Genomic DNA, 10811 nt, shown 5'->3' on the forward strand with positions numbered 1-10811 from the left:
CATCAGACTCCCCCTCATGCACAATAACAGAATGACCATCTGTCAAAGCAACAAACAGAGCTCGGATTAGCAAGACAAATCAAAACAAAGCCAGGAAAACAACTCCAAAAAGGCTCAGCACAAGCTCGCCTACGAGAACATTACCTGTTGAAGCACTGTGACGGGTCGAACGCCACCTCTTGGGCAAAGTCTGCTTAGCGGCGGTCTCTGACCTCCGCTTCCTAGATGACAAGATATATTGAACAATTCGAGGATCAGGAACATACTCAACATAGGAGTTTTGACCTTCAAACAAGCCAGTAAACAACCTAGCGGAAGAAGAACCCGGCCCTGGAATGGCAGCCTCGGTCACGTTGCCAGCAGCGGCAACAACATCATCTTCATCTTCTTCGGCCTCCTCCTCGGCCACATCAATGGCCGCAGCAGCAGCAGAAATAATGAGCTCAAAGGCCCATCTAAGACCCTATAAAAAAGACAAATAACAAGATTAGAACAAAGTCTTACAAGAAATACAATACCAAAAAGAAGTCAGAAGACACACGCATACCTCAGGAGGAGGGCGAACAACATCATATTCATCAATGCGAGCAGGCATCACACTGACATTACTAAAAACTCACTTCAAGCGGTCAAGAACCAATTCTTCAGGCAACTCCGCGTCAAGGACAAGTCAGGAGGAGTCCGTAGGACCGGTGTATTCAAAACCAAGATTCTCCCTCTTCATTAGAGGTTGAACCCGGCGGCGAATGAAAGATGCAACCAATCCATTACCAGTCAAGCCAGTCCGCTTAAGCTGGCTAACTCAAGCAAGCAAGAGTTTAAGAGCCTTGAGCTAGGAAGAAGAAAGCTTGTCCTTCCAAATAGGGAGAGAACTCGGAGTAGAAGAGAGATCAGAAGAGAAAGAAGGGGCCGGTTTTGGGACATAGAACCACTTCTCGGCCCAATCCTTGACAAACTCAGAAAGAGTGAAAGATGGAAAAGATTCTTTACATCCCTGACGGGACTGAAGGAGACAGCAGCTAAAAAAGGGGGGATTTTTGCCGTCAGAAAGCCGCATGCGAAAGAAATAACGGAAGAAAAGCAGAGAAGGTGGGATTCCAATAAAAACTTCGCAAAGATGTGCGAAGGCAGAAAGAAAAAGAACCCCCTTTGGGGTAAGATGGTGAAGCTGAATCTGATAAGATTCAAGAAATTCTAACAAAAAATCGGAGGGGGATAAACAAAGCCCCGTCCGCACAAAAGGAATAAACAAGACAGATTGATCAGGAGAAGGGGATGGAATCACATGCTCACCAGGCGGCAAGAAATTGGAAAGAAACTTCTCTTGAATGAGCCCATGGGCAACAAGTAGATCCAGCTCCGCTTCCTGTGTCGACGGCTTCGGGAACTGTTTCTGCATCCGCCTCATGGCCATGAACTCAGGATTATCAATCTGCTTGAGGGTCTTCTCTTGATCAACAAGCTTACCCTTGCCCTTGTTCTTCTTCACCATCAAACGCGAACAGAGGATAGCAGCAGCAGTAGAGAGCCGAAATCGCTATGGCGGATGCAAGGCTAGGGTTTTCAGCAAAAGGAGATTGGGGAATTTTTTCACTACAAAGGCAAGTGGAGCCAACAGTAACAGGGCAGTTATTTTTACAAGGGAAAAAACACACGACCCATACGGCCCAAGTGATGCGGTTACAAAAAATTACCGTTCCGCAATCAATGGCACACACAACGGAAAAGGAAAGCAACGGTCCATTCAGATCACAACGGTCACATACCAAAACAAACCGTTCACAAATCACAAGGAAACAACGTAGAAAAAGGGATACAACAAGTCGATAACAACACTATACTACAGCTAAAGCATGCAGATACAGAAAAGAACTTGGATATAGTGACAGACAACTCGGCCTCCAACAGAAACAATCTTATTCATTATCTCTCTGATTGGAAGAACAGTGAGATTACAACAGAGTACAAGATCTAATAAATTCAACAAAGAAAGCATAGGAAATCATTCTAGAGTGGCAGCAAAGAACCCAGTGGAATTCGAGGCTGCAACCCTCCGCACCAAGATTCGATAATGCCTAGCAGAATAAAAACAACCCGGACACACTACAACTACAAAGGATGAAACAAATCCTAGGTTGCGGACTGGGAGACAGCCACGTCCTGGACGAGCACACCAATATGATCACCTCCAATTCAGGGTCAGCCAGCAGGAGTTAGGTGCAAACATTGACCGCCAAGAAGGTGGAATGCACCACATCTGCTAACCTAGGACCGGCAACAGTGACAGCCCGAATATTGAAAGGCAGATAGAGCAGGCATCGAAGCCACATCACAAGAACTCTTCTATCTGCCCCCTCAAACTTCTCAGGAAAATCTCCCCGAGGGGTTAGTCTGCTTCTAACCCCTTTCACAATGTAACACCCAAAAATTTGCACCATTTTTAAATAGTTAATTTGATTTATTTATGCAATTTATGTGAAGCATTTAACCTAGAGAAAATAAATAAGTTTTATAATTAAAATAAAATCTAAAGTTAGTAACATGTTGTTGCACCCATGCTGCTGCATTGTTATTTTTGTGTTGACTGGTTTTTGCCAAAAGATCAAAAGGATTCAAAATGTATTCAAAAGTTTGAGAAAATAAAAAGAAAAGTGGCAAAACCCTCTCTCCCTCCTTCCTCTGGTTTCTGCCCAGCCGAGGCCCAGTCCTCCTCACTCTCTCGACCTGGCCCGCTCGCCTTTCCACCTAGACCGGGACCTAGCAAATCCCTCAGGCCCAGCGCCACCCCGCGGCCTACTGGCCCGTTATCTCCCCACGGCCCAAACCTGGGTCAGAGGCCCGCTGACCTTTTCCTCTTAGGCCCATCCAACCGCCGGCGCCTTCTCCTTCTTCTTGGGCCAGCCCAGCTCCACCTGAAGGCAGCACAGCCGCTGGCCTTTCTCTTCTCCTTGTGCGACTACCAACTGGGTCCCGCCCGTCATTCTCCACTCCCTCCTTCCTTTCTTCCACCTCATGACACCTTCCAAAATGGAAGCCCGAGCTTTCCATCCATGGCGAGATCGAATCGAGTTCGATTCGGCTCTTTCCTTCCGTGCTACCTCCCTTGGGCTATAAAAGCCGACGGTCGTGACCCCCTTCGCCCCATCTCTACCCTCGCAGAACCTGCAGCGAGCAGCAACCGAGCCCCAAACCCTAAACTTCCGCCTCCACACTCGATTCGACGCGCCACCGCCTCCATCGTCGACGTAAGCACCTGGACGAGCTTCGTTTTCCTTCTGCGAAGGCGTTGGTCATCTTATTTCTTCCTTTTTCGCTCTGCATCGCTCTCTAATCCTCGCCATCGTTTGCAGAGTCATCACCGTCTGCCTCCTCGTGCCGCTAGACCTCCCCGAACCGTCTCGGTCCTCGACTTCGCCCTAGGTGAGTTCGCGAGGAGCTCCTCGTTCGTTTGGTGCCGGTCTCGTGCCCAACGGTGACCGGAGTCGTCCGTTTCGATTACGCCGGCGAGGTCCTCGCCGCCGTCCATGGCTACCACCACCGTCGGCTCCATCTCTGGCCAGCAGCGCCACCTCGCTCTCCTCTGGTCTAATCTCAGACGACCATCCGAGATCCAACGGCCAAAATCCGCTGATACCCCTTCGGCCAGCCTTTTTGTAAAAGAGTCCCTGCAGTTTTCATTTATAGAATCCACCATCCCTTTACGTCTTCCCTATTTACGTTTTCTCCTTTAGAAAGCGTATTATCCGTTTTAACATAATCAGAATACGTTTTCATCTAATTACAGTTTTGCCACTGATTTAAATTGCTTATAACTTTTGCGTTTCAACTCCGATTCGATCCGTTCAAGTTGCGTTGGATTCATAATCTCATGATCTACATGTTAGTGCCACTGTTAATCATGATTTTAACTTTTAAATTTCGAGCTTATAATTAATTTATTGTTTTAATGAAGTAAAACTTGTTTAGATCGTAACTTCGCCGTTTTAGATCCAATTTGCGTGATTCTCACGTCTATGTGATCGTAGTGACTCATAGATTGTTTTCAAAAGCTTTTAATCTGTTTTTATACTGTTGGTGTACTGTTCTAATTGTAATTTTGTTTGCTTTGTGTATGAATGCGTGGATGATTGTATGTTGATGTTGATCGGGTATAGACGGTGAGCCTTTCGTTGGTGATCAAGAGTTCTTCGAGCCGGATCAGCAGGAACCTTTGGATCAAGGCAAGTATAGCATGGGAATTCCTTGTTGTCTTATTCACCTTAATCATTTAATCATGATTGCATGTGTCTAATTTGATCACCTTAAGGATTTTCCTAGCAATTGTTACCTTGTACCTTGTCACCTATGGGTTCTTTTGCATATGGGTAGTTCTTGCTAGCGCTTGATATAATTGAATATGATGTTAATCATGACTAATGGATATATGCAACGATGAATTAAAAGATGATTTTAACAACATGGACATCCTTTGGCAAAAGCTGGGACAACCGTACAACTGTGAGGGCTATATGACTCTGGCTTTAGTCTTTCGAAGATTACTTTTCTAGCTTGTTAGAGGCTACCCAAAAGGGCGCAAAAGGGGTCTACCGAATTGGGTATAGTGCGAACCCCTGTCCTTATGTGTATAGGCTGCGGTAATGTGCCATGGGAAGGGGAGTCCTATATCTGTTTGCCACCGAAACCTAGCGGTCCTAGCTTGTTAGACGAGCCTTTGAAAGATTTTATATGATATTCGGTGTTGGGACTTAATTAACCCATACATTTGAATATCAAAGTGTACAACCTCTGCAGAGTGTAAAACTATTATAACAGCCGTGTTCACAGTCATGAACGGCCCGAAAAACCGAATGGAATATGGACATGTTTATATTGATGTGTAAATATGAGATAAATATTGCTTTACTTGAACATGTGGTTTAATTTGGGTTATGCATAACTTAATGCTTAGTGTATGGTTAAAGTTATGATTACTAAAAGCTAACCGCAGTTAAACCAGTGTCATCCTTTTGTGACTCATAAACCCCATGTTATTCTTGTTGAGTACGAGATGTACTTACGCTTATTACTTTTCAATACTTGGATAAAAATCCCGGATGGGTAACAGATCAAGCTTGGATTGATGATTACCGCGAGGAGTATTAGGCTTGATGTCAACCAGTTGGCATCCCTATGGAGGAGCTTCCGAGAGAGTCATTATTTTCTGCTTTGTTGAAGTCTAAGACTATGTGTGATTAATACTTGTTATGTAATAAGCACTGTGATGGTACCCTTTCTTTGTAATTTGTCGGCTTATGTGTGTGACTGATCTAAGGGTGCACATAAGATTTATGCATCCTATTTTGTCCTTTAAAATGGGTGTGACAGATTGGTATCAGCTCCGTGTCGACTGTAGGACGCAAGCCTAGTTAGAATGGTCGTTTGTAGCATCCTTTGCTTCACTTGTTTCATGCTTTCAATCTTAGCCTTGGTTAATTGCTAAAGTTTTATGCTTCTTTTATCTTATTCTATTGGAAAATTTATTGCTTCTAATCTATCTATGTCTAAATTCTGTAGATGCCGATCACCCGTTCAGCCGCCCGCAAAGCTGTTGCTGAGAACTCTTCCCCGGAGAACCACTATGAAGAAGAAGAAGAAGTGGAGCCCATGGAGACCGTTGATGATAGTGATGATGATGTGCCGCCCCCTCCAATGGGGTGGACTTCCAAGCTCTACTTCAAGACACCTGAAGACGATGCCTTCTTCCACTCCTTGCTTGTGAAGATGCTGGCGATCTACTATCCAGATTTGCAAGCTACGCTGGAGTACCAATGCACCGAGTTCACTCATCCTGTGGAGGACTCATATTGGGAGACAAAGCTCTGGGTCAAGTCTTGGGATGCTGCCAAGAATGCTCCAATGGTGGAGTCGATTCACACCTTCTATGTGAGTCGGGCTACTAAGACGGAGGGCATGGAGGATGTTGCTCTCAATGCATATCTCTACTACCATGGCCGCCGCTATGAAGCTATGAAGGATGATGGTCTTAGGCTCTTCCCTCGCAATGTGCCAGGACATAATGGGTGGACGATAGAGGACACAGAGGGGTCGTCACCAACCCTTGTGGCACATAATGGGTGGATTCCTGGCAGCAAAATGACAAAATCACAAGAAGGCATCCACTCATCGGTATACAGAACCCACCCGCAAACAACAAAAGACCAAGACTAGAGGAATACAAGTCAAGACCCTTCTGCCGGCTTCTTTTCAACAGAAAAGAACCCGGAGAAGGCTCGGAGGCTGCTAAGTACCCACCACACTAGATCAAAATTTTCAACTCTTTGACCCTCTAGCTTTTTGTACCAAAAAACAAGAGGCTCAGGGGCTACACTCAGTGTTGCACTCGCTGCACTCAAGAAAAGAACCCAGAAGACATCAAGACCCTCCAGTTTTTTGTACCAAATAGCATTGCACTCGCTGCACTCAAGAAAAGAACCTAGAAGACATCAAGACCCTCTAGCTTTTTGTACCAAATAGCAAGAGGCTCGGGGGCTACACTCACTGAGTGCACTTTTTTCGCAAAAAGTGTACATCAGACAGCAAGAAGACCAAGAAGACCATCTCAAGATTTCACTTCAAGAAGAACCTGGATCAAGTCTACAACAACCCAGCCCTTGAAGCTCAATCATGAAATGCTCGGGGGCTTATCGATGGGGAACCCTATGGCCCCCCCATGGACCATACTACAGGGAAGTGGGCCTTAGCAATAAGGCTCACGGCCCAATCATCAAGTTGACACGAAGCGAATCTACAACTCGGATTGTACAAGGAAGGACACCGAAGCGTAGCTTAGGACTCAAACCTTGTATCCGAGTAGTATTCAAACAATCCTCTGTAGTACTCGGACTATAAAGGGCTACTGAGGGTATCACCTAAACGCAACGCATACTCAATACTCAAAGCAACATGATGCAAATAGGCTAACGCCGACTGGACGTAAGGTTATTACTCAACCTAGTCGAGGGCCTGAACCAGTATAAATCGCGAGTCTCTTTGCGTAACCGCCGAGTTCCACTATTTGCCGAAGCCCGAACAACTGTCCCGGGTACCCCCATGGCAGGCTATCGGTGGTAAAACATCGACAGTGTTCCAACGCTTTCCTAGTTAAGTTCTTCCCGATGGGTAAGACCAATGCTCTTCGCAACAAGATCTCTAGTTTTTAGCAACAATCTGATGAGTCGATTCCTGAGGCTTGGGAACATATGCAAGAGTATGTCGCTGCCTACCCACAACATGGCATGGAAGACTGGCTTTTGATCCAGAACTTCTATCATGGTTTAGTTTCCCTCGATAGGAGCCATTTAGATGCTATCGCTAGTGGAGCATTCTTTTCTCTTAATGTTACAGATGCCAAGGCACTGATAGAGAAGATGGTGTCCAACCAAGGATGGAATGATGAACGCCTACAGCCCCGCAAGAGAGGTATGCATTCTCTTAAGGAAACTAACATGATTGTAGCCAAGATGGACTTACTAGCCAAGAGGCTAGAAAATTGCGAGAAGATGAGTACTCAAGAGACCGTGGAAGCCATGGAGTCACACATGACTTGTGAAGTTTGCGGAGAATCAAGCCACTCTGGACATCACTGTCCTGAGACTCATGAAGATCTCAACTTTGTCAACAATGACAATGGGTTTCGTCCTCAAAATCAAGGATGGAATCAGCGCTCCAACACTCAAGGTAACAATTACAATAATAATTATTCACAACATCCTAGTAATCAAGGTAATGGTTACCCTTTCCTTAAAGATCTTGTTTATAGTCAAGGTAGAATGACTGATAGTATAAATAAGAAACTTCATGCTAATGACAAGATGCTAGAAAACATAAATGCTAAATTGGAGGATTTCTCTTCTGCTATGAAAAATCAACTTAGCTTTAATAAGATGTTAGAAACCCAATTAGCACAACTAGCCGCTGCTATCCCATCTTATGAGAAAGGTAGAATACCAGGCAAGCCTGAAGCAACCATGGAGACCGCCAACCTCGTCACTACAAGGTATGATTTTGTATTATATACTTGTGGTACTCCGTTGCTAGATGCTCCTCACATAACCAAGAAAGGTGATCCAGGTAGTCCTGTTATTACTTGCTCAATTGGTCCTCATACTTTCCATAATGCAATCTGTGATCTTGGATCTAGCATAAACATAATGTCTAAAGAAAAATATGATGAATTGTTTTACTCGCACCTAGCTCCCACTTCTGCTTATGTGTAATTAGCTGATCAATCAACTCACGATGTAGAAGGTGTAGCTTGTGACCTTTTGGTTAAAGTTAGAAATAATTATGTCCCTGCTGATTTTATGATCTTAGACATGGGTAACGACAAGGACACACCCCTTATCCTTGGTCGTCCTTTCCTTATTATTGTTAATGCTTGCATATATGTGGCTTCTGGACAAATCTATTTCCACTTTGCTGGAAAGAAAGAAACGTTTGCTTTTTCTTGTGGATCGCCCCTCTCGAATGCAACACGGGCAAATAAGAAGCGACCCAAGAAGAAAGGAACAAGAAAGCCAAGGCCAACTAAGGACAAGGAGAGATTTGACCAAGATAAGTCAAGATCAAGGTGGACATGGTACAAGAAGAAAGTGCTGTCATCCATAGCATCTTCACCAAAACCTGCAACCACTCCTGAAGAAAGTAAAGAAGAAGAGCCACCAAAGAAGGAAGAAAAAGAAACTCCGATCAAAGAAGAAGAACCTCCACGCAAGGAAGAGCAACCATGAATCACAAGGTATGATTTAATCACTTTTGTGCATCTCATTTAGAATCAATTGCATTTGCATGTTTCCCTTTCCTAAATTGTATTATTAGTTGATAGGTTCATGTTTATATTTCAATAAAACGTACTCATAAAGTACCATGCACTTAGAATAAGTTTCTTTTCAATATAAAAAAATAAAATAAATAAATAAAAATACATATATAAATAAATAATAATAACAATAAAAACATAAAAAACAAAATAAAAAAGAGCATAAATAAATAATAGTTTTCATCTAGTAATCTTAGTAGTAATAAATAAATAAGAATCAAAGGAGACTCGCCCGACAAGAAGACTTCCAACTCCATGAAAATGGCAAGCTTGGAGGAGTACCTCCCCCGCTCAGGTATGACTACGATCCATCACTCTTTTCTATTGTTCATTAATTCTTCGCATTGGAAAATATAGAAATAAAAATGAATTAATGATAATAACACCATGTATATATCCTCATGACAATGCGTAGATAAGTTTTACAATGCTAGATATCATGATAAACAACCTTTGCATGCTAAGCCTGACATGAAAAGAAGTGCCTTTAATCTTGCCTTAAACATCTTTCTTAAGTTGACACCTTAAAATTATTGTTGGAAATGATGAATAGTTGCTCTGTGATACTTTGCAAAAGCTTATCATACAAACCTCTACTACTAAGTTTTGAGCATGTGAAATTATAATTCATCTTAAGTCAAATGCTATCATGGGTTGCGCATGCTAATAACCAAGTTTATGCTCTTGTAAGATGAGATGTGGTACAGAATAGAGTAAATCTTTTAACTTGTCTGAGGAATGGTTGAGACAAATCTGGAGTTTTGTTTTGCAAAATCTCAAAGCCCTTGCCAAAAGTTCCTCGATGGTGTTAAATACCTACCACAAGCCATATATATATTCCCTACATAGAAAAAACCACAAAAGAGCCACTTGATTGCTTTGAGCTTGGTTAGGCCTTATTGATCTAAGTAGAGAAACTTGTCATGCTCTTTGATCAAGATCACGTACAATACACCCCTTGCTACTTCTACACTGGAAGTACGCACACACCAAATATTCTCGCACCCTTTGCAACTTCTACACTAGAAATATGCACCCATGCTCCACACATATTATGAGACATGTATGTAGTTATAGTTCTCTATGTTCTATATGAAGAGAAGGGCATGAGCTACCAAAAAATATATATATTAGAGAAAAAAAAGAGCAAGTGCTCTGATGAAAAAAGAGAACAAAATGTCCCATGTGAGAGAGAAAACAATGGGTACACTGATGCCCGCCATGAGTGAAAAAAATGTATATCATTTTTGGTAGCCATGCTCTCTCTAATTAGAAGCAAGAGATAGAAAAAGTCTAAAGGAGTTCCACCAAATAATTACACTTGCAAATCTTGATCATTTTGTATGACTTGTTGCTCCTTTTGATCTAAGTGTCTAACTTAGCAATACATTCAATTCAAGTTTGCTTATGCTTTCCCTACCTATGAACTCCACATAAGCTTTAGCATAGTTGCAAAAAGGCTACTATCTTTTGGCCTTGGTACGGTTTATCAAACACCTTTGAGCGATCAAGTATACCATTTGAGGAACTTAAGCAAGTTTTCTTTTCAAAACTTTGTAAACCTCCAGAAGAGTCTTGACTTTACCAAAGCAAGGTACAAAGTTTCTACCTACTGCACTATCTTACTTTTGCATATTACAAGGTGAAAAGCTATAAGCCCCATATGGTTAAGACTTATGATGGATTTCTAACTCTGCTCAATTCAAGAATAGTTTTGGTTTGTATATAAATTTTTGCAGGGCGTTACATTGAAGCATCTCTTGATCCAACGTCGCCATGCTAAACCCGCATCTTTGCTTGAGGACAAGCAAAAGGGTAGCTTGGGGGAGCTTGTTGATGGTCACTAACACCCCATTTGACCATCAACATTCCACCCATATTCAAGGTAAATCAACATGAAATGATGAATTTTTAGTATATAATTCACCTAGTTCCACATGTCATTGGAATTTTA

At 42.8% G+C, this 10811-nt stretch overlaps 1 non-coding gene across 1 annotated transcript; it reads right to left on the reverse strand.

Moving 5' to 3' along the window:
- Positions 1-7167: 7167 nt before the first annotated feature.
- On the reverse strand, positions 7168-7276 carry LOC136509700 (small nucleolar RNA R71). Its single transcript, XR_010772448.1, has one exon. It is a non-coding gene; the product is annotated as a small nucleolar RNA R71 (small nucleolar RNA).
- Between the last annotated feature and the right edge of the window lie 3535 nt (positions 7277-10811).

Source organism: Miscanthus floridulus, chromosome 15, assembly GCF_019320115.1.
Source record: "Miscanthus floridulus cultivar M001 chromosome 15, ASM1932011v1, whole genome shotgun sequence".
Classification (NCBI taxonomy): domain Eukaryota; kingdom Viridiplantae; phylum Streptophyta; class Magnoliopsida; order Poales; family Poaceae; genus Miscanthus; species Miscanthus floridulus.